Source organism: Triplophysa rosa, linkage group LG1 (assembly GCF_024868665.1).
Source record: "Triplophysa rosa linkage group LG1, Trosa_1v2, whole genome shotgun sequence".
In the NCBI taxonomy this organism is placed as follows: Eukaryota; Metazoa; Chordata; class Actinopteri; order Cypriniformes; family Nemacheilidae; genus Triplophysa; species Triplophysa rosa.
In genome coordinates this window covers 23,774,524-23,798,357 of record NC_079890.1, presented here as the reverse complement: position 1 = coordinate 23,798,357, position 23,834 = coordinate 23,774,524, and the positions used below count along the sequence as shown (strand labels likewise).

At 38.6% G+C, this 23,834-nt stretch overlaps 1 protein-coding gene across 1 annotated transcript in view; it reads right to left on the bottom strand.

Annotated features, from left to right (window-relative positions):
* The window catches only part of rnf32 (ring finger protein 32), a 64,564-nt gene that overhangs the window by 7,963 nt on the left and 32,767 nt on the right, over positions 1 to 23,834 (bottom strand). The gene's annotated exons all lie outside the window — the stretch shown is intronic.

The window sequence follows — 23,834 nt, the reverse complement described above, 5'->3', positions numbered from 1 at the left end:
GCCAAGCGAGATATTGTCTTTAACAGAATTCGCTTTTCAAGGACTACAGAGAACGGCTGGAATCGGACTACAGCCCTATACCTCCCGGGTAAATGATGTCACTATTCCGAGTTTTGAATAACCTCTGCCCAAAGGAATATGCCAAAAAAGGGGCGAGGCCTTCAAGAAGAGGAAGAGGCTGGAGTAGTGTTTGGTTATCAGAGATTGTAAACATTTGACTGAGCTGCGCAATTAATTACTTTCACTTTCATCACAGTAGCTGGTAATATGAATTCCGCTACACACATTCTAAGATAACCAACCGTCAAATAACAGCTTCCATGACTGTAACAATGGCTGTGAAAGCTGTTCTGTGTAATACACTGATATTGTGTGTGTGTGTGTGTGTGTGTGTGTGTGTGTGTGTGTGTGTGTGTGTGTGTGTGTGTGTGTGTGTGTGTGTGTGTGTGTGTGTGTGTGTGTGTGTGCGCGTGCGCGCATACCTCTAAAACACTTCTATGAAACGTCCTTTGAAGTCCTGCTTGCAAATGTCTCCTAGGCAATCTGCTTGTTTTATTATCCAATTTAGGTCCAATATAAAAAGGCAAAACTAACGCTTCTGCTATTAATGTTAATTAATATAACCGGTCTGACCCAATCGGTCCGGTGTCAGTTCCCTCGCCATAGTAGGGAAAAATTGCGATCTCTAACAAAGATTGACGTTTGCACATGCACTAGCAGACCTCCGTTACACTTCGATCGATCCGCATGTGTTTAACTGATGAAGTGAAGTTGACGCCATTGTTACTTTTTCTTCCTAAAAGCAAATCTCTAAGCTCGCTGATAGGGTATGGGTGGGACATCTTCAGACACACGCTCTTAGCGGGGAACCAATCACGACAGACCTGGTCAGCTTTACCAATCAGAGCGTTTTGGAAGGAGGGGTTTTATATAGACCGGAAGAAATCCAGTCGTTTTGTTAGAAGAGGGACAGCAATAGACTTGAAATATGTGAAATATAAAGCATTTTTTGAAACAAGAAACATGAACATCCATTGTTAAACACCCAAAAAACATAATCAAAGCTTCAAAAACAGCAAAAGAATGGCTCCTTTAACACACCTGCTCCCCATTCACACCTGAGACCTTGGCTGCGTTCAGCCCCGACAAAACGTTGCGCACGTTTTCTTTTTCTTTATGTGTTAAGGGTTTGAAAATGGAGATGTGAATGTTTGGCAAAAACAAAAATCAAAATAAATGTGAGGGATGTACTCACTTCTGTGAGATACTGTATATAAATATGAAGAGTTTCTAGAGAATGTGAAACACTGAAGAACAATGTCTGTTGATTTTAAACATGCACTGAGCACTTTATTTTGCACCTTGTGAATAAAGAAGATTGCTAAAACCTCGGTCTGTAATCCTTTTACATTTACATTTACATTTACATTTATGCATTTGGCAGACGCTTTTATCCAAAGCAACTTACGTTGCATTATACTATACATTTGTTTCTAACTATGTGCAATCCCCTGAGATCGAACCCATGGCCTCGCCGTTGCTAGCGCCATGCTCTAACCACTGAGCCACAGGAAAGCCAGAAAGGTTTTTTGGAGACAGCAAACGAATTTCAAGAAATGAGCTTCTTGCTCTTGGATAGAATTGATTGTTATATTACATGACAAGAACTACTAATGTTCCTCAAAATTCTTCAAAACTTCTATGGTCATGTGCAAGGAATAGGTCAATCTGAGATGATCATTGCAGATACCTTCAAAGAAAAAACATGTGTAAAAAAAACTTGTGGAGACAAGGTGCTTCACCAATGTTCAAAACATCAGTGGACGCTACTTTGTATTCTTCTGTCAACTGTACATTCTGGTGCACAAGGTGAAAACAAGTGGATGCACAATACTCAAGTATTTTTTTAAAGAAAATTGGCTTTGTGTTTATTTAAGACATATGAAAACCATCATGCTTCATTTCCTACAGACTCATGCCTACGGCCTTTAATGCCGCAGATAAAGGTGTGGAACAATTTATTTGCAAGGAATATACAAAGTATCCTCTGAGTGTTCCATCAAAACCTGTCTTTACCAAGCCCTGTGATTTGAAATCCATTGTTTGTGTTTTTAAGTAAACAATCAGTTTTCAAAAAGAGGTACAGTCAAGCCTCTCCATAAAAGCTGCTTTCTTTCACCTGTCATCAAAATGGATTTTGGTACGTGCTTTCATTTTCAACAGGGACTCTATTTGTCTTCTTCTTCTCCATAAATACCAGTTAAAAGAGCTTTTTATTTAACTTTCCACCCTGTGAACAGATTTTACCTGTTCTGTGGTATTTTGAAAAGAGGGGACAAAGTGGTATTGACCTACAACGGTATGGGGGGGTTGGTTGTTGGTGTATTGCTGAATTTCTTTGCGACCTTTGAAAAGCTCAGACAGCTTTAAGTAGTAATAATCCAGCGATTTATCTCCAAAGGAAGGGGCAACCATGAATTGCAACATGTTCCGGTTTAAATAGAAAAGCAGCTTTAGGACGTGAGAACATGTATGTGTGTTGAAATAAATAGCGGCATCACAAACAATTATTTTTTTGATGTTCAAACAGTGCCGAGTTTAATCAGGTAATGTCACAGGGTTTTAAATAGGCCTAATGATGCATGTCCCTGGACTAATACTGTTCTGCACTTTTGCCTCATTGTCATAATTATCTTTGCATACATTAAAGACAACAGACATGATTTATGTTTCTTCAACAACCTGTCTTCCAAAAAAAACATATAGCCTACAAACATTACAATGTATTATTGCTGTATGTTTTTGCTGTATTTGTCTGATAAACACTAACATAAAACGGGATAAATTTTAATTTAAAGTAATTATTACTTACTTGTAGGCCTAATATAATAGGCTTGTTCGACTTGATGCAGCGCAGCAAGATCCGACAGGCAGATGACATCAAAGTAACGCGCTGCACCAAGTCGAACAAGCCTAATGTACAGTATATTCGACATATTTCTGTTCTGGCCAGTCGCAGTACCGCCTTAAAAAAACACCTTCCGCTCCTCGTGTGTTACGGTGCGTTTCCACTGGTGCGGAGCAGTGCGTTTTCAATTCATTTGTATGAGAGCTGCTCTTGACGCTCACGTGTTGCATTATGGGATCGACAGCGGGGCGGAGAAGGCATTGGGAGCGTCAAAATTTTAGGCTGTTCTTAATTTTATGCAAATATCAAGCAACAAACGCCAGGCGACAGCCAATCGCTGTAAACTGTAGGCAAGCCAAGATTATGATGTATGTTTCCGACTGCTTGCAAATGGTGGATTCATTTCGGAGGCGTGTTAGCGTAAAATTAATGACACGCCTTGAAGCGAACGCGTTTCAGCGTTGCAAGCGGCACGCTCCGCTGTAGTGGAAACGCACCGTAATTCAAACGTCAATATTAATTCCGGAAGTCGGAAACACTCTTATTATGCTAAACCATCTGGTTGTGTTAAACGATGTAATGGAAGTCGCATATAAAGGTAGGTGTGATTTTAGTTGTGATTTTTAGCGTGTAGTATCGAATGTACCTGAACGCGCAAACAATCATATTGAATCGATTTATCGCTATCGTGTGGAGAGAAAACTTTGGACGCGGTGTTGAACCACGTGAGCTTGAACTTGCTTCCTCCCCTCTTTGTAGTCTAATTAAGACTATTAAAATGCTTTATTCAATTTTTCTTATCCCCAATATAACTACACACCTTTTTAAAGTGATTAGGTTTCTATTCATTTTATTATTTAGATATTATTGTTGCTATTATTGCTTACTTATTAATTTTATGTATAGTCTTGCAATTTCCTAATTGTTATAAAGATCTAATGAACATTTTTCAAACATTGCTAAATCTGCCTTTTTAAATTTGCCATTTTAAAATTATTAATTTAAATTTTACCCCAGTTTTTACCAAAATATTGTAACATTTGACACGATTCACCATTAAAGTTGTGATTAAGCTCCAATAAATGTGGAACTCTACTCAGAGAGCGCACAAGAAAAATAACATTATCCAGGTGTATTTATTATGCTGTCTAATCTATTCATTATTTCAATAGTGGATATGACCCTAATAGCACTTTGTTACATTTGTCATCAACCTGATGAGATGCAGAGACTGCGACACTAAAGGTGGGTGTTGTGCCGAAAACAGACTCCCTGCCAAATTATGACTCCCCCATTCCCCACTAACATTAGGTGTTAGGATTAGGTGTGGGGGAGGGGTTAGAATTAGCCAATCCCCAGCAAATTCAATGAGGGGAGTCGTAATCTGGCGGGGAGTCCGGGCGTACATGGGCATACATGGTGCGATTTTTTGCTGTCGTATGAGCTCGCAGGTGATTTTTTCCAATCGCGAGGAAATCGTTGATGTTCGTATGGTCGCGGCTCTCTTGCGGCTATCTTGTGCAAGGATTTACGAGCCGAGCAGAGTGCCTTAAAATCACTTCCTGACCTCCCGATCATTTTTAAACATGTCGAAAAAGTTCGGGAGCTATCGGATTGAAACCGTGACACGTATGCTGTTGAACGAGCCGATTTGTTGATCTATCTGAAATCGACCAATCAGGAGTTACTATTTGCACAAGCTTGCGTGACACAATATGATTGATATGATATCTTACTTGACCACATCAAAACATGCACGAACAGATACTTTATTACCTCAAGTTGTTTTTGAAGAACAGAAAGTCCATGCTGTTCTCTGCTCTTCAACCAAATTCTTTGCCATGCCCTTTTTTTATTTTATTTTTTATTCTTTCGCAAGCCATTGCTGCCACAAAAAGCAATCTCTTCTTCTGATCCATGATTTTGGCGCGGAACTTCGTGTGATTGCTTGGGAAATCGGCAGGTCATACAATCCTGTCATGTATCACTGCCTCCGTGCACTTCTCAGTTTTTACTCACTCGTGACGTGTGCGTGGACGTACGGTCTTCCGACCATCAGAATTCGCACCGTGTACGCCCGGCTTAAGTAAAAGGTTGAGTTTTATGCTGTTGAATCATTTTTGTATTTTCTATTTGTAATTGCTGACTTAGTCAACCTACAAAAAAGAAAATAGTCTGGAAGGACATAAGGCCAAATAGTTCGAACATGTCCACTGAAAATGAAATACAAATCACGGTGTGCTTTTACGTCTTTTTATTTCATTTCCTAAGTGCTACATTACCTCATGCTTTGGACCTCACCAAGGATTTCCCATAAATCTCCTGGCGACTAAGAGTAATCGATCAGGCAGTTTGATTAACCTGTCTGAAGGGTCCTCCCACAGTACTACAGGTCCACTTGGCTGGCTGGGTGGAGGGCTTGTTGGAAATGACCACTGTCAGTTAGCCTACCCCTTACACAAAGAAAATATTTTCCTATATATTATCTGCCAATGTATTAAATCATTCAATATTAATTTGAAAATATATAATGTGATGAGTTTATTTCCAAAATGAGATAACTCCAATTTCAATTAATATCAATCAAACTGCAGTTAGTTTGTTTTGATTTAAGTCTTAATAATAAAAAGATACAGCTAACTAACAATAAAATGCATTAAAAACATGATAACATAATAAAAAACATGATTTTGAAATCTCATTTTGGAAACAAACTCTTCGTGTTGTTAATATATTACTATATTGAATAATACATAAGGATTTGCTGCTTTTCATATTGAAAAATATAAGCACTTGGTTCGGATATACTGTATGGAAATGTAGTATTTAATTTATTGCATTATAATTTCCAGTATATTCCCACAAAGGGACAGAGGATAATTTCTAGAGTCCAATCCCCTTTGAGGAAATTGGGTTATCTTCTTTGCACATTTTAAACAGTATAACAGATTTGACGATGGCTTTTGGATCAATAGCAGCATCATCAGTATTACATGTGATGCTTTTACTAGTTGTATGTCTCGTCACATGTTTCTTCCTGGCCATCAACACACCTCATCCATTTATAATAATGAGTCTGGATGTTTCACACTCACTCTCATAGTCTGTACGGACTTGTTCTGCGTGCCAAGTGGATTTCACTTGAATGTCGCAGTGGTGCCCAGCAATCTGCAAGACGCTTGCGAAACCATCTCGTCCCCATAATGGCCAATAATTGAGCAGAATCCATCACAAGGGCTGAAAATAGACTGCCATAATGGCCATAAATTGTAGCCCAGGAGAGATTAACACACAGAGCCGTTTCGACCCTGCTGTGCCTGAGAGTCTCCTGTACCTCCAGAGACAAGCTTGTCTCATTCTCCCCTCTGTCACCTGCTGATTTCATACATAGGGCCAGCGATTAAAATTATAGCTCCCAAGGCATATAAGGCCTTGTGGTCTTTGTGGGTGGATGTGTGGGAACATATTGAAGTTCTCTTGTATCTCACCTGTACTTGTAGTGGGTTTGAATTCTGTTGGAAATGGAAAAAGAAATCTAAGGAAGTGCTGACAGTCATTTGGATGCCCTCAGGATGTTACGTTGGCGCAAAAGCATTAAGAATCAATTTGCATAGATAATTAGTGTTTTCACTGTGTGGATTTATTATGGTTATCATTATTATGAAACCCCCTCACATATACACAAACAACCTGAGAGAGGGTAATTAACTCGTCTCAATTAAAATGGTGTGGTCCATTAAAGCCCAAGGACTTCCTCGCATGTCACGCATAAATCATGACTTATTTCATGTGATTGAGTGAATGACTGATTGAATGATGGAGGTTTGCCTTGGGTTGAATGTGTTTGTGGTAAATGTCTTAAATGCGAAAGTTCTCCAAAACCGCTCGCTAGAATTATCACATAATGGGGGACTTTCCGCATCTACCATGGGGCAACACCTTCTCAACTCCGTATGCTCTTAAGTTTGGTTGATTTGAGTTTGTATTTGTGGCTTTAGCGCATCTCCAGCTACAAAACTGTGTTCCTAAATAGAGTAGCTCTATGGCACACAATTCTGTGCAAAATTGTTCGTCTCTCACAATCTAGCCCCAGCGTTTAATAAATGTCCCCACATGGACTAATTGTGCATATAACATACATTTTTGTGTTATTCCTAGTTGTTTTAGGGTTGAGGTTCCTTATTAACAATCATTTACATTTAGTCATTCAGCAGACGCTTTTATCCAAAGTGACTTACAAAGTAGGGGAAAACAATAGAAGCAATTTGTGCAACAAAAGAACAACAATGCATAGGTGCAGTAAAACTGGTCTCAGTTAGCCTACCACAGTATACAAAGCTAAGCTAAGAAGCTATATTAGTCTCTTTTTTTTCTTTTTTTGGGGCGGGGGATAGGAAAGTAGAAAAGTAGAAGACTGTACTAATGGGTCAGATGTTGACGGAAGAGATGTGTTTTTCCAACCAAGAATCTTCCATCTGATTTTATTTTAATAACGTTGAGACCATGACCGTTTCAAGTCGTTTTGAGCGTTATTGTGATTCAAAGTTTTTGTTTGTTTTGTTTAACATGCTTTCACGATCCAAATCCAAATGATTGGATAGATAAAGCATGACACAGTCCTTAAAAAAAGAAACCGTCTAAATGACACATGTTACCTCACTGTTGAGCAGGCAAGTCATTCAGCACGGCTTTGATACTTCAAAGCGTGTTGAGGTTGTGCCAAAGGAGAGCAGTACTTTAGTCTTGTGTTGTAATTTCAGACAGCGATGACAGATAAACTAGCAGTGCATATTTACATGTTTTTCACCCTAGGAACGATATAATGTCTAGGGCCACTTTTGCCTTTATTGCTGTTATTGACATACACTTCTACTGTACTTTTGTCTTTTTGTGCTCACTTTTTGTGTCCTTTTGTGCGATTACAATGATGTGCAAATATGTTGCGGAAGCATTAAACATTAACGTGATCCGTGTACTGTAACGGGTCCAGTGGAAATTACATTTTTCTTTGAGATATTCTGTAGCTTGACATGTGATCGACACTCGATAATAGATTTTCGATATGAAGCGTTGAAACATCCTTCAGCCGTAACACAACACGTGAAGCATCTATTTGACAAAGGCTGTGACAGGAAAGAGGCAGAAAGTTTGATATGCTCTGTTGCAGATCATTAATGTTGAGAAAACAAAATGTCTTGCTTTGAACTGCATTGATGCACATTCACACTAAAGAGAGATGAAAGTAATATGTCAGCCAAAACATAATGTCATATTAGCAGTAAAAATGTTGGAATCTGTATGGCATACTTCTCATCTGCTGTAATACAAAGTCAAAATCCATCTGTTGAAACTTGGAAAAAAATGATGGCCTGTCACTGATGCTTCGCATAACAATGACTATTAGCCTGATGATGTATTGTTTATTATTAAAGTGACCTGGTGTGACATTTGCTTATCATTGTAAATAAGAAAGATGGATGTGTTTTATATTTTAAATATACACACAAAAGTGCCTCATGGAATGAACATTTTAAAGATGCTTGTTTTATTTTGTTTTTATAATCAAAATGGATGGGTCTCAGGCATCCTTAGCCACAAATCTGAGCATTGAGAAGTCATCTGTTTCAAGTAATGTGTATTAATCCATAAATAGCGTGTTAGTACTTAAATCCATCTGTCTATGAAAGCTATTAGTGAGCCTGTCTATGTGAGCCTACACTGGAAACGCAAGCAAGATTGATCAGGAATAAATGGCTTGACGAATCACATTGAGATGTTATGACGAGGTCAAGAGGTTATGAACTCGGTCACGCACTTAGACATCTCAATAAGCACTTTTCTGAAGACGGTCCACACTATCCTCTATGGCATGTTAAAATGGCACTTTTTTGTAATGACTGGTTAGGCTTAGGATGTGACAGCCCGTTGGCTGCCAGCCTGACCCTGCGATACGTGCCGAGGTAAACAGGTGCTTCTGTCATCACTTCACACCCTCTCAGCTGGATCTGCTCAACATCATGAATGCAGGGAAAAAACTGAACATTAAATATGTTCCATATGTCTTAAATCACAGCTATGTCTCCAGTTGTTTCTCTCGCCCCAGGCATCCAGTGCTCTGAGGGATGAACTCTGCAATTGTTTGCTCACCTTTCTTGGAAATGTTGCTGTGGTGTAAAAGGTCTGGCATTTTCTGTCGTTTTAGAGGAGAGGAGTTTAACTCCGCTTCTGGAGGGCTACAGTTTTGGAGTTTGGTTCCAACCTTCTCCCACACCTGTTTGGAGTTTTCAGGTATTCCTGAAGGCCTTGATTTAAATGATTGATGTGTGATTTATTAGGGTCGAACTCAGGACCTCCATGAACACTAACTTATGCACCCAGTTTTACCCAGCAACACATACACAAAGTCTTGATATCATAAGAAAATGACAATTTAAGGTAAAAAAAAACCCTATTAGCTTTAAAGTGGTTTTCTATTTATTCTGCATTCTGATGTACTTACCTTTACCTGTCTGTCTGTTCCATTCAAGTGTCATAAGGTGCATTACGAACAAGATTGGCGGGGTGTGGGGGCAGTAAATGCCTTGGGCCTTGACAGCTTCGATTGGCTGATAGTTTTGTCTCACATTACAGTCTTGAACCAGCGCGCCCATCCACGTGTCAGAGAATGGAAATGGAAGATCAAGGGCAGAGGCAAGTGGCATGTTTACATTTTTCTCTGATGTCCCACTCTCCACGTCTCTCATCCAGCTCTGTGAATCAATAAAGGGTGGATAGAAGTGGAGGAGGTGATTCATTTCACACAACCCTTCTAGGCTGAACTTGCTCTGTGAGCTTGTCAGAAGGCCCTGTGTGTTTTTTATCTTGTTGGGGAATCAAGGAATTATTTATTTCTGCTACTCTGTTAAAACTGTGCACAATTCCAAGCTGGACTTTATAGACAGTAATGAAGGCTTGCAATTACTAATTTTATTCGTTTTAGCATTATTTTTAAAGTTGCATATTGCTGCTGTTCTTCTGAAAGCTCATATCTCCATATTTCATGATTTTTTATTTTTGTCATCAATTATTATTTCTAGGCACCCTTTATGTTTGTCACTGGGTTTTGGAAATATCTAACCCTTAGATAGTATTAAAAAGTGCTTGTCAACTTTGACAACAAAGTATTCAATAATTTAAAACGCACAATTTCTTCCATTTCCTGAACAACAGTGAATTTGGACATTTGAGGTTTGAAATTTCAATTATATTTAACATAATGCAATGAAGTTAACATAATATTCAGATTTTTCCTTTTACTTCTAATGGTTATTGAATTTAAGGTAATATTTTTCTTTCTTTCATTCATAAAATTTTATTTTTCATTATTTTTATGTCAAATATGTGTTTTCTTTTTCCTTCGCAAGATGTAAAAAAGATTTTTTTAATCTTATTTTTATTTTTTTATATGCATTTGGCAGACGCTTTTATCCAAAGCGACTTACATTGCATTATACTATACATTTGTTTCTAAGTATGTGCAATCCCTGGGATCGTACCCATGACCTTGGTGTTGCTAACACCATGCTCTAACCACTGAGCCGAAACGAAAAAAAAAAGCGAACGAAATGGGAATTTCTTCTGGCATGAACCAGCGTTGTTTACGTTTTCCGAAGTAGTCTATATATTGATATTCCCGAGTATTTTACTAGAGTCCACATTTGAAAAGATCTACTATAAATATTAAGTAAATGTCATAGTGTATTTACAGCAGGCACATTTATTTTTACAACCACTGGTAGCATCACTGGCATGAGACAGCAATAGACTTGAGGTTGAGTAAAAATCTTACACTCTTTGAAAAAGTTAACCCTCACATCCAAACCATCCTCCATTGCAAAATCCCTCTAATGCTGTTTTTACTTCAAAAGGAGTGGATGAGGTAAGGATGAAACCCAAAAAGCAGACTCAGACACATCAAGCTTTGCGTGCCCTTTAATGCTTAATTATACCTGTTAGGGTGATGAGAGACTTATCCCACACGCCTCGTGATTAATAAACAAGCCATCAAGGGGCCAACAAGTTCCTGCTCATCACCTTGACACATACATTCAGAATGAGGATACATATCAAAGCACATAGCGAACATCTCGCATATACACACACACTTATAAAATCGTTAAATTGTCCCATGCCAGACCAGCTTTGTCTATGCTCTGACCTGTTATTCTTTTCTCACCCTGTACCTCTTTTGCACACCTGTTTGAGTGACGGACGATGAGAATGTGGCGACGCTTGTAGCTCGGATAGGGTGAGTGACAGCCTCAGTCTCGCTTTCATCTTTCAGCATTTCGCTGGAGCTTTGTAGCAGGCCAGCCGGTGTAAGGGTTGCGTTCAGGCCGTTTAGTAAATAGACACACCTCTCGGAGAAAGAAGATGGAGTTACTAACTGTTAGAGCTGAAAACACACAGGAGTGACCTGAAGCTGAGGTCATCTAAAGATTCTTCCTTTGATAGTCTTACATGCGCAAAGGAATCCATGGGCTGAGGACGTTACACAGGAATTCACATGCACGTATACACGCAAGGATTAAACACAGGTCATCTTCCACTGTAATCTGTGATAAGTTCCATGTTTATACAAGTTTAGATGAGATTCTGTATAGTATAAGTCTGATACGCCCAGAGCAGTTCAGAAAAATGTTTAAAGACATTTCAGACATGTATTAAATGAAAGGGCTATTTGGGAAAATTAAAAAATGCAAGGGCTTCCCCTAACTGCCCTTATGTTTAGTGTTCAGGGCTTTCATTTAAAGGGATAGTTCACCCCAAAATAACAAATTCTGTTATCATTTATTCCCCTTCATGTTATCAAAACCAGTTTATGATGCTGGAACACAAAAGAAGATATTTTGAGAAATGTCGCTGTGGTTCTGTGTCCACACAATGGAAGTCAATGGGGGCCATTGGGGATGTTTAGTTATCAATGTTCTTCAAAATATCTTTTGTGTTCTGCAGAAGAAAGAAAGCCGCACAGGTTTGGAATGACGATGAGTAAATGATTGTCCAACACTTCAAAAGTCTCTTATTATTGATCAGTTTAAGCTGTCGTGCGGGTGAATGATATATAAAACAATAGCTAGAGTATATGAGTAATGCATGTTTGTCTGACGTAATGTGCATTCTGCTCATTTTCAAGCCTCATAATTCCTACTAAAGACTAACATTACACAGTGGACTATACTGCTGGGCCGTTTCTGAATATTTTTAGCATAGAGGCTCTGTGATTATTAGTATTTAATTATGCCCAGATGACATTGTTTTTTATTAAATGAAGTTTCTTGTGTTGATGAGAAAATGTTTTTTTGTCACATCCAATACCAACTTACTCTGCGGAGCTATGAAGTGTGAAATAGTTATTTTGCGAGAGTATAGAAATGTCTCAACCCCGAGGGAGGAAGAAAACTTTTCTCATTTACTTCTTACTACTTTGAGAAATAATTGGATGGAACTTCCTACATAGAGCGACTTACTAACACTGATATTTCATTGGTTGCCTCTGTCTAGACAACCTCACACCACTTCTTCAGCTATATAATCAGTCTGGAGGTCTCGCAAGCTGAAATTGGTTCTGTCCATCAGCTTGTGCGCTGCAGAAATTGACCTGCCTCTAGCCTTTTGAGTTTCATCTCAGTCTATAGCCTGCAATAGCGAAGATCGAAATGTGTCTCGGCCTGGCACACAATATCAGTATATTACGTCTCATGCGCTCACTGTGAAAGTGAAAAAGGTCTTATGGACCCTATATACGGGTTATAAAATGAACATGAGAAGCTTTTACTTTTGCTATGAAGTGGATTTAGTCCACCAATAACTTGGGTTGACAGGAAGGCATTATTAAGTACATTTCTCTCAAGGTGAAAGCAAACTAATACTTCAGTCAAACTTCTCACCAAACTGCAGCATGCAATGGATATACACAGTGTTGTTGTTTTATTTTACATTTCTCAGTTCTATTACAAACTGCTGCTGTGTTATTTGTGTGAAAGGAAGCTCAGTGAACTTTAGTCTGCTTGACCTCTCTTGACACTCAACTCTCTCCCTGCTCTCTGAAGGACAGCTGTTCCTGTCTTGAAGTGTTTGGACACTGCTAATGAGGGGATGCTTTGTGGTGTCCCTCTGTCCAGAATTGTCTCTTTAGTTGTCTGTCTAGCTGTAGGTCTGGGACCTTTCTTTGACCAGCATCTCATCAGAAGCAGCATTCCTATTGAGGATGGACTGTTGTCAGCTGAATGGGAATAGAGGATAGTGTGAGATTGTGTGCATCAGGGAAACTGTAGCCTTTTTTCACCCTGTTCCTCCTCAGACATAAAACACATTGTTGTTATTGCAGAGGATTCCAGCTTTGAGCATCTGTGCCCACTCTAAGCCAATCTCTGCAGATGCATGTACAGCACATATTATGTTAGCTTGCTGTCAACAGAACCAGCGGATCTGCAGGAGAAAAATTGTGAGACACAAAAAGTGTTAAGTTTGCATACTGTACATCGTTTACATACATTTAAGAACTATAGCTGAGTGTAAACTTTTGAACAGGATGATTAGTGTCAGTAGGGTATATGCACATGGGAGGATGACGTTCTTCTGCTAAAATCGCTGCCAGCGAGGTCACTTCCGCTCTCATAGGACTAAGGGGATTTTTCACCAAATGATAACGATGTGTTTAGTAAGAAAACGTTCAAATTTCGCCGAACCGACAGTATGGGTGAGCATTGTTAAGTGCCTCTGTGATCATGCCTCTAGTAAGTGCAAAAGTTCGCTTTGCTTTTTTTTATATTTGTTGATGTATCTTGAAATGGAAAGCCTGAAGTGCTTCCCCTTTTTGGTTGTCGACGTATGGCGAAGTGTTTGAATAATTTGATCGTAATCCTATGTACATCCTGAAGCGAATTAAGCGTAATGCCATTGTTCCCTATTTATTACACGGCTCATTTGAATGCTTGACTCTGATTGGCCAGTCGCGACATTCCAAGGGTTGTTCTTTTCAAATAACCCCTCAAAACTAATAACACCCTGTAACCCGGATGCTGCAAATCATTTAATAACATATATGACATTATATTTACAAATGGTTAAACCAATTTGCCTGTTCGTGACGTTTGAATGTCCTTTCTTATTTAAAACCGAAAGTAAATGGCTTTTCCTCGCGGAAGGTCTGCATTTGGTAAAAATGAGCTAATAAAATATTTCAAATTCACATTTTATGTCCGTTTTTTTCTCATGTGTCTTGCGTATGGCACAGGATGTAACAGAACTGGCAGCGATTTTAGCAGAAGGACGTCATTGCTCCGTGTGCCAGTAGCGAACCGTGATGTTTGAGCCTTGGCCCTATGCGCACCAGCGAATAAACTGTGTATAATAAATCTTAATATTACACTGTTAACATTACAGTTAACTAAACGTATGGAACTGACCATTGTAAATTGACCATTTATCTGATAAAATGTCACTGTTATGCAGAATAACAGAAAATATGCACAATATGTTAAATTTAAGACTGACCAGTTAAAATCACTCGTCTCAAATTAAGCTCACATCAGCAACCAAAATGAATCGAGGCACGGTGGCCTAATAAACCATAAATAACTTACAATTTGATGATCAGATTACTTGATAACAAAGTCTTCCTCCTATTGATTTGAACAACGTTTATCAGCTTTTCTCTTTTTTTTTACGAGACTTGATAACAAAGTTCATCTACAGGCTGTTAGTGTTTTGCGTTTTGAATGATGTTTTCCGCATTTCTTCTTCTTCTTTTTAAGTTTGGCGGTTAGCGAACCAACTTGGATGCTTCTTCCGCTTTACGAGATTTGTGAACTTTAGAGAATCCACGAGATTTAGTTTCTACACAAGAGAATGTATAAATATTTAATGTGTAATAATTCTATATTTCATGGAGATTATTTGATGAATAATCGATGTTTTAATAGTTACAATGTACAGAGTGCATTTTATGGTTGTAACAGACGTATCTATTGTTTGAATTACTTTCCTCTCTTTGTTGAACATTGTTTTCAGATATGAATTTTCAGTAGGTCTACAGTATATTACACACTGCTCTAGAGCTGAAGATCTTTGCCCGAACCCGACGGACCCGACGGGTTCAGTCGGGTTCGGGCTTAATTTCTATCATTTTACACGGGCTCGGGCCGGGCTCGGGCTTGCGTGGTAAATGAGCGGTCATGTGATGCGTTCCGATTAGCGCGACTAAGATGCAAAAATGGATGCTGAGGGTTGGCTGAGGAGGTGAAACGGAGGCTTGCCTCTGGCGATTACGTTTTGGTTGCACCAGCAACTAAAGCAAAGTCTGAGGTGTTGAAAAGTTTTGACCATGTGCATAATGAGAATAATGAGCCAGTGGGATATGTGAGATGTTACGATGTTACAGAGGACTTATTTATTTCTTTGTTCCAACATCCAAGTGGCCTATAGCCTACGTTAGTCATTAATAAATTATGTTAAAACTTGTATAAATGACTCATTCTTGACAAAAAGCTGTGTGCGTGTGCACATTTGAATAGCCTAATGTCGGGCTGTAAACGGGTTCGGGCTTTTAAAAAGCTGTCAATCAAAATGTACTTGTCGGGCTCGGGCCGAATTCTGTCAGGCTCGGGCCGAATTCTGTCGGGCTCGGGCACTGTCGGGCCTAACTTTTAAGGCCCGATTACAGCTCTACACTGCTCATACTGCAGGTTAAAGAATGAAACCTCTCTCTCAAGGATTTGGACTTTTCCCCAATGAAATGAGATCAGCGATTACTGATTCTTTCTAAGCAGGTTCTGTAATACTTTTGGTGTAGCTTGGTGATAAATATTTTATTGTTTCTTTTCATGTGACAACACTGAAGAAATGACACTTTGCTACAATGTAAAGTAGTGAGTGTACAGCTGGTATAACCGTGTAAATTTGCTGTCCCCTCAAAATAACTCCACACACAGCCATTAATGTCTAAACCGCTGGCAACAAGAGTGAGTACACCCCTAAGTGAAAATGTCCAAATTGGGCGCAACGTGTCAATATTTTGTGTGGCCACCATTATTTTCCAGCACTGCCTTAACCCTCTTGGGCATGGAGTTCACCAGAGCTTCACAGGTTGCCATCTTCCGCTCCTCCATGACGACATCACGGAGCTGGTGGATGTTAGAGACCTTGCGCTCCTCCACCTTCCTTTTGAGGATGCCCCACAGATGCTCAATAGGGTTTAGGTCTGGAGACATGCTTGGCCAGTCCATCACCTTTACCCTCAGCTTCTTTTGGGGTCGTTATCATGTTGGAATACTGCCCTGCGGCCCAGTCTCCGAAGGGAGGGGGATCATGCTCTGCTTCAGTATGTCACAGTACATGTTGGCATTCATGGTTCCCTCAATGAACTGTAGCTCCCCAGTGCTGGCAGCACTCATGCAGTCCCAGACCATGACACTCCCACCACCATGCTTGACTGTAGGCAAGACACACTTGTCTTTGTACTCCTCACCTGGTTGCCGCCACACATGCTTGACACCATCTGAACCAAATAAGTTTATCTTGTTCTCATCAGACCACAGGACATGGTTTCTGTAATCCATGTCTTTAGTCTGCTTGTCTTCAGCAAACTGTTTTCTGTCTTTCTTGTTCATCATCTTTAGAAGAGGCTTCCTTCTGGGACGACAGCCATGCAGACCAATTTGATGCAGTGTGCGACAGGCTGACCTCCCACCCCTTCAACCTCTGCAGCAATGCTGGCGGCACTCATACAGTATGTCTATTTCCCAAAGAAAACCTCTGGATATGACCCTGAGCACGTGCACTCAACTTCTTTGGTTGACCATGGAGAGGCCTGTTCTGAGTGGAACCTGTCCTGTTAAACCGCTGTATGGTCTTGGCCACCGTGCTGCAGCTCAGTTTCAGGGTCTTTTCAGGCAATCTTCTTATAGCCTAGGCCATCTTTATGTAGAGCAACAATTCTTTTTTTCAGATCCTCAGAGAGTTCTTTGCCATGAGGTGGCGTGTTGAACTTCCAGTGACCAGCAGTGGTGGAAAGAGTACTGGAAATTTGTACTTAAGTACAAGTACTGTTACATTGCTGAAATTGTACTCAATTACAAGTAAAAGTACTGGTGTTAAAAAAGTACTTGAGTAAAAGTAAAAATTACTCTTCTCAAAAACTACTCTGACTACTAGTTACTTGTTACTTTTTAGGCGGTGTTATTTAATGAATTATTAATATTCACATTTGGAGATTTATATAGTAAATAGCTACTTTTAACAAAACACATCTTTACCCTAATGATAAAGTATATAACTGGATACAACTCAGACAAAATAACCATTCAATGTGTTGTTCTGTCTGTCTGTCTATCATGAGCTCAGTTTTCCAGTTAAAACCATTTATGCAATTCCAACACTGTTCAATCGTGTACTAGGCCCCACAATGCAGAAATTGATAAATAAGAGCCCCAAATACTGCATGCAAAAAATGCTAAACATTTGTAACCTAAATTGCATTGGACTAGCATTAACAGTCATATCTGTAGAGGAGCTGGCTGATCAATTACTCAACCTCAAGCCATCCGAGATGTATGTGACATTTTTTCTTAGGTAGAACAATAAAGATTTTTACCTGGAGTTGTGGTCCATGGTTTTTCATAAAATGTAAGTCCAAGAGGTTCGTGTCTTTAAAAGTTCAAAATACAGATAGAGGCAACATAAAAGTAATCCCTGCGGCTTCTTTTGATGTATTAGTGATGTCTTATTTAAGCGAATCGATCGATCTGTGTAAGAAATTGAACGTTATTTACAACATTATAACTGGTAATTCACAGTTTGCGAAACTGCTTCGCATGCGTTCCGATCGCTTATGTTCCCTACTCACGTATAAGGGCAGAGCACTTGATGTAGAGACTTTGGAGAGAGATGGACAATTTTATCTCATAATATAGCCGTTTGGATGAAACTTGGCGAACGGAGTGATACAGGAACTCAATATTTCTCCATATCTCGGATGAGCCTTCGTATTGTGTCCCTTTCCCGCAGTGACTTTCAAGCGCGCAAAACCGCCTTTTGATACGCGTCCTGCCTGCCGCACACGTTCGTCTTCCTCCATGATTAAACTAAATTGGCTGTGTCTTGAATGTCTTGTCTTGATGTCTTGAAATCTCTGTGACGCAAGTTTTCCATGCGCGATTTGAGTGGACGGGGTCACGTGACGGGACTGATTATTCTCCTTAGCCAATCACATGAAAATTTAACATATAAAGTAGCGACGACAATGTGAGGAAAAATAGCGCAGTAAAAGTACCGATATAGCACTAAAAATGTACTCAAGTAAAAGTACACTGTTTTTAAACTACTTACAAAAGTACATTTCCTGAAAAAAACTACTCAAGTACAGTAATTTGAGTGTTTGTAATTCGTTACTTTACACCACTGGTGACCAGTATGAGAGAGTGACAGTGATAACACCAGATTTAACACACCTTCTCCCCATTCACACCTGAGACCTTGTAACACTAAAGAATTACATGACACCGTGGAGGGAAAATGGCTAATAAAGGCCCAATTTGAACATTTTCACTTAGGGGTGTACTCACTTTTGTTGCCAGCGGTTTAGACATTAATGGCTGTGTGTTGAGTTATTTTGAGGGGACAGCAAATTTACACGGTTATACAAGCTGTACACTCACTACTTTACATTGTAGCAAAGTTTCATTTCTTCAGTGCTGTCACATGAGGGGTGTACTCACTTCTGTGAGATACTATATATATACTGTATATATATATATATATTGTATATTTATTTATTCATTATTATAATTCCTCTTATTTTTAATTTTTGGTTCCACAAGAACCATTCAGTCAAAGGTTCTTTAAAGAACCATCTCTTTCTTACTTTTTTATAATCTGAAGAACCTTTTTTCGCCACAACAAACCTTTTGTGAAACAGAAAGGTTCTTTATGGAACCAAAAGGTTCTTCTATGGCACGGAAGAACCTTTTGAAGCACCTTTTTTAAGAGTGTATCCAGGAAACTTTTTGCATTTTTACATAAAAAAAAATTGTTTGGTATGTTTTTTTGCGCTTTAAATTACAAGGACATTGGCATGTCTGAATGCACCCAAATACACACCATTATGCGTACCCATAATGTAGGTCAAACGAGTACACGCACACACACACACACATATAAATATATAAATATAAATCTTAGTGTTCAGTTCAGAACTCGACTTACATTAAAGATTTACAGGTTGTTGAATTCTTAAACTATGTCAATTTCTTTCCATGACTGCTTGAGCTTAAATGATTTTACAGCCCTAGGGGTGAACACTGACACATCAGAATCATAGGTTTCACTAGTCATATAATATCTCTCAATATATTACAATGTTTCTGCACAATTAGCAATCAAGTACTTTTCACATCATATATACTGACACATGTAGATGGATGCTAATAGCTCTACTCAACAAATCTAGTGCTTAATAATCCTGCTGACATTTTAATTGAGATGATTCTAGACAATATGAACGATTGTCTTGGCTGTTATTGAGCTGGTTTGAATATCATCCAGAGACTGTGGTTACATTAAAGAAAGCCACTGGACAAACCAACCAGGGTATGCAGCAAAATCGATCATTTTAAATGAATTTGATTGTCCTCATGCATTAGTTTTGCCATGACGGAAGATCAAAGTAGTATTGCATGAGTGCTGTTTAAAAACGTCTGAGACAAACTTACAGCAACTGTTTGACGTGCAAAATGTCATTCTAAAAGACCTGCTGACAGACTGGTGACAAAATTAAAGGCAGGAAAAAAACGTGTGGCCTGACGGAGGCTGGAGATTTAAGGTCGGAAAAGAAATGATCATTCCTGATCATTGATTTTACTAATGATGAGTGCCCCCAGTGCAACAATAGTAATTTTGCCATAAAGCTGTCAGCAGTTCATCAATCTTTGGAGGCCTTTCTTCCCTCAGAGCAAGATTTATTAAATGCTTACAGTCATAGGCCTAGACTTGCCTGGTCTGTCTGTAGCATACAACAGAGTTAGCCATTTTAAAGTCCTTGCTCACACTGTCATACAGTGGACGTCTCTATCTGTTCTTCATCGCTCTGTATTCTTGTCCTTATTGGCTTGCTGTGATCACAAAAAGAAGGACCAAGATGTCCTCCGGTTCAGCCTTGCTATGATGGTTTACAATTTCAAGCCGTCAGATTGTTTTTCTTTTTTCTGTCTTTTTTGAACTTGTGTATTTTGTCTGTGTTCTTTAGGCAGTCGTGTGCAGCCAAGACATGCACATTAAATGCCTGAGGACTGAGGCCTGTCTGCCAACAATAGGAATTTCCCTGGTTTACACAGGATAGATTAAGCTCATCCTTTTTTCATTTCCCAAAAGCACATTATGGGTCTACTCAAACAATTTTGTGTTTGTAATTCTGTGCTTTGTGGGTGTGAATAACGGAGTTCACAGTATCGGTTACTTTGTCGGATATGTTTAAGTTCTTGCTGTGTTTTGTGGATGAAGTACAGCCTCTACTGCCTGAACATTAATGAATGATCATTAACACGTTGTTAACTTTTAATTCAGCAGGGCCTGAACAAACGCAACTAAAAACTTTACATTGGATTAGATGATGTAACAACATGTAATACTTCTAAACAACAAACGTCCGCTATCTGATAATGCCATCTGTACTCATCTGTCACTTCTTAGACACAAGTATATTTCCATAAATATGCCATTTATGATCAACACCTGTGTATCTGGATCTAAGGTATTGGCACAATCTCAAAGTTTGTAGTTAATTAAATGAATGATTTAATTAGCAGCTTGGAGATGAACTCATAAGATCCACCTGCTGGAGGCAGTGTGAGCCATCAAAGTCTGCAGATAGTGTAGAGATAAACAAACACAACATGATAAATGTTATTTAGGGGGAAGCTGAGGGTCGCACCCACATGACACCTCAATCATCCTAACCTTTTATTACACGAAGTAAACATCATAAAAAAGCACTTTAAAGATGATGAGAGAAATCCGAATTTCGCTTAATATTTATAATGATGTGATTAAATTATTGTTTTTGCCTTCAGACCTCGCTTCTGCCGCTCTACCATTGCTCTTTTGAAGTCAGTTTTGAGTCGTTTTATGTGGTCATGGAGTCCAAACTCGTGCTCGTATTGCTTTCCAAACTGCGCACAGTCTAGCTTAAATACACACTGAGCACTATAATTTATTTACTAGTGAAGGTGCAATTTGCTTTAAATGCAGTATCAGTGTTTCAAGACCTGCAGAGGGTTGTTTCATTTAGGAGACGAATGCTTAATATTTAAGAGAGGGAAAATGAAGGAAATCTTTAAATGCACTCTGGCAAATGTTATAATCATATAGCTTTTGAGAGTAAATCATTACACCTTGAGGCTTTTCCAGTTTGAGACTTATTGCCCCGGGACAGATACTCTTGAATCTTTCTAGATTGTGTTTAATCTTTTGAGATATTCTAAGGAGGCATTGATGTGAAGATATAAAGTTGCATCTTACAAGACTGCTTATATATCATAAACTATCAAAAAGTGTGTTTAAATAAATATTCACTCGGGCTCTGGGGATAAATTTAAGTTCTTTTATCATTTGCTCAACCTCATTACAATGACTTTCTTTGGCAGAACACAAAAGAAGATATCTTGAAGAACTTTGGCATGTCCATTGAGCGCCCTTGAGACATTTTAAAAAATATTTTCTTATACAGGCTTTGTAATGCTGGGTAAATAAATATTGGACAGAACTGCTGGTTTAAAAAAATACCCAATTCTTGGTTATTTCAACCCAACTTTAAGGGTTTTTACACCCAAGGTTAGGTAAAGACAACCCAGCAATTGGGGTAAAATAATCCAGCATTAAAGGGATAGTTAATCCAAAAATAAACTTTGTGTGATTTTTGTTTACTCACCCACATGACGTTAAACATGTTTAGAGAACTTCCGGCGTCTTCGGAGCACAAATAAAGATATTTAGGTGACATCCGAGAGCTTTCCAGGCCTCCTCATTGAAACCATGGTGTCAGTTTTTGCCAAGATCCAGAAAAGTACTAAAGACATCGTTAAATTGGTCCATCTGCTCATAGTGGCTCAGTTGAATTTTTTTGAAGCGACGAGAATGCTTTATGTGCGAAAAACAAACCAAAATACCGACTTTAATCTATATATTCTCCTCTGTCTTGTCAGTGTATGGGGCACGTTCACTAGAGCACTTCTTCTTCGTCTTCTTCTTGGACGAGAGCACTTCAAAAGTAGATGCCACATGGGGCTTGCCCCTATTGGATGCCGGCGCTCTGACTCACAACGCGGAAGCGCAACTCTGTGTTTACATGCAGAAGACGAAGAAGTGCTTTTTAAACCAGTTTTCTGTCCAGTATTTACCCAGCATGGGTCAAAAACAACCCAGCACTTTTTTGAGTGCAGTTTTTTCTCTTTGTTTTGGGTAAATTATCCATTTAATTGCTGCTATTGCACCTCATGACACAACTTGCTTGATTAAATCTAAATCTGAAAGCACATGAGTCGTGAAATAAAAAATGACAATTCTTAATTTTTCATGAAATATTGCAGCGTTTATAGTAAATAGCTTATCAATTTGGGTAATTTTCTTTTTTTGGGTAAAAGCATCCGTTAACTCCTCCCCTTCAACTGTCTGTCTGCTGCCAGTTTCATTTCAAAATCAATGCAACAGCTGTTTTTACACATCCAATCAATTTGCAGTGAAAAACGCAAGACTAATTTTCTCGTTTGAATGTCCTTTTCACTCTGAAATGTGTTAGAATACGGAAGTAAAAACGATCGCAATTTCCGGTTCACGGGGACTTTAATGTGGGTCAAAATGTACTGTAATTGTATTAAATTTCCTGCCGAGTATTTCTTATATAACCTCCTTTTCTGTTCTGAAGATAAGTCATGGGTAAGTAAAACAATTTGTCATAATTTAAATAAGTCCTTTTAAATTTATTGATTATTTCATGTCAATGCCATAATTATCACATTACTATAGTGTTAGAATATATAATAGTCTTCATGAAGACAAAATGTAGCACAGCAATACATTAACTACACATTGTCTTAATGCATCTTATTATCTTGATGTCCAGTTCCTAAATGTTTCAGGATTACACTCATCCATATGTGCTGTTAAAACTGTGTAAATGTTTATAAGCAATTTGGTCATAAAACTAAGAAATACTCTGTGATGCAAAGAATATAAGGCAGCCAAGATGACACAGGTGATAAATAAATCACATTTCAAAGCTGTTTTGTTCCATCAGTTCTCTGGAGGGGAACAATGTGTGTCTTTCATTACGAGGACACAGCTGGTCTGCTGCTGCATATTAAGTATTGTAAACAAGTGTTGCGCCTATTTTATTTGCGAGATTATCATCTTCTAGGCTTATTAGAAGGACATTTCCCATAATGTTTTGAAGATGAGTTTGCGCATGAATTCCCATGACTTTGCGTTTTGTTAAAGTAAACTTGTTGTATTGTGATACTATACTATTAAGTAACTTTTTTGTCTCACGTTACCCACATTGCTACAAAAGTTGTCAGAAACTTTGCTTAACATCACCAGACAGGAATTTCCTCCCACCACAAACTGAAAATCACAAATGTGTGACCATGAAGATATTATAATGTTTGCTGGAAGTTTTTCATTACTTGTAAAACTTGATAGAGCATGTCTTTTGGCTAATAAATCATGTTTTGTATAACATATTAACTTTCTTATTTTGATAATAACAATGTTTATTGAAATGAAAGTAAAAGTTTTTTTTTCATAAACATGCACAAATAATATGCAAATGTGTGCAACCGTCAATAGTAATCTTAATTGTTGAATTGTAATTTAATGCAGTAATGTTTTATTC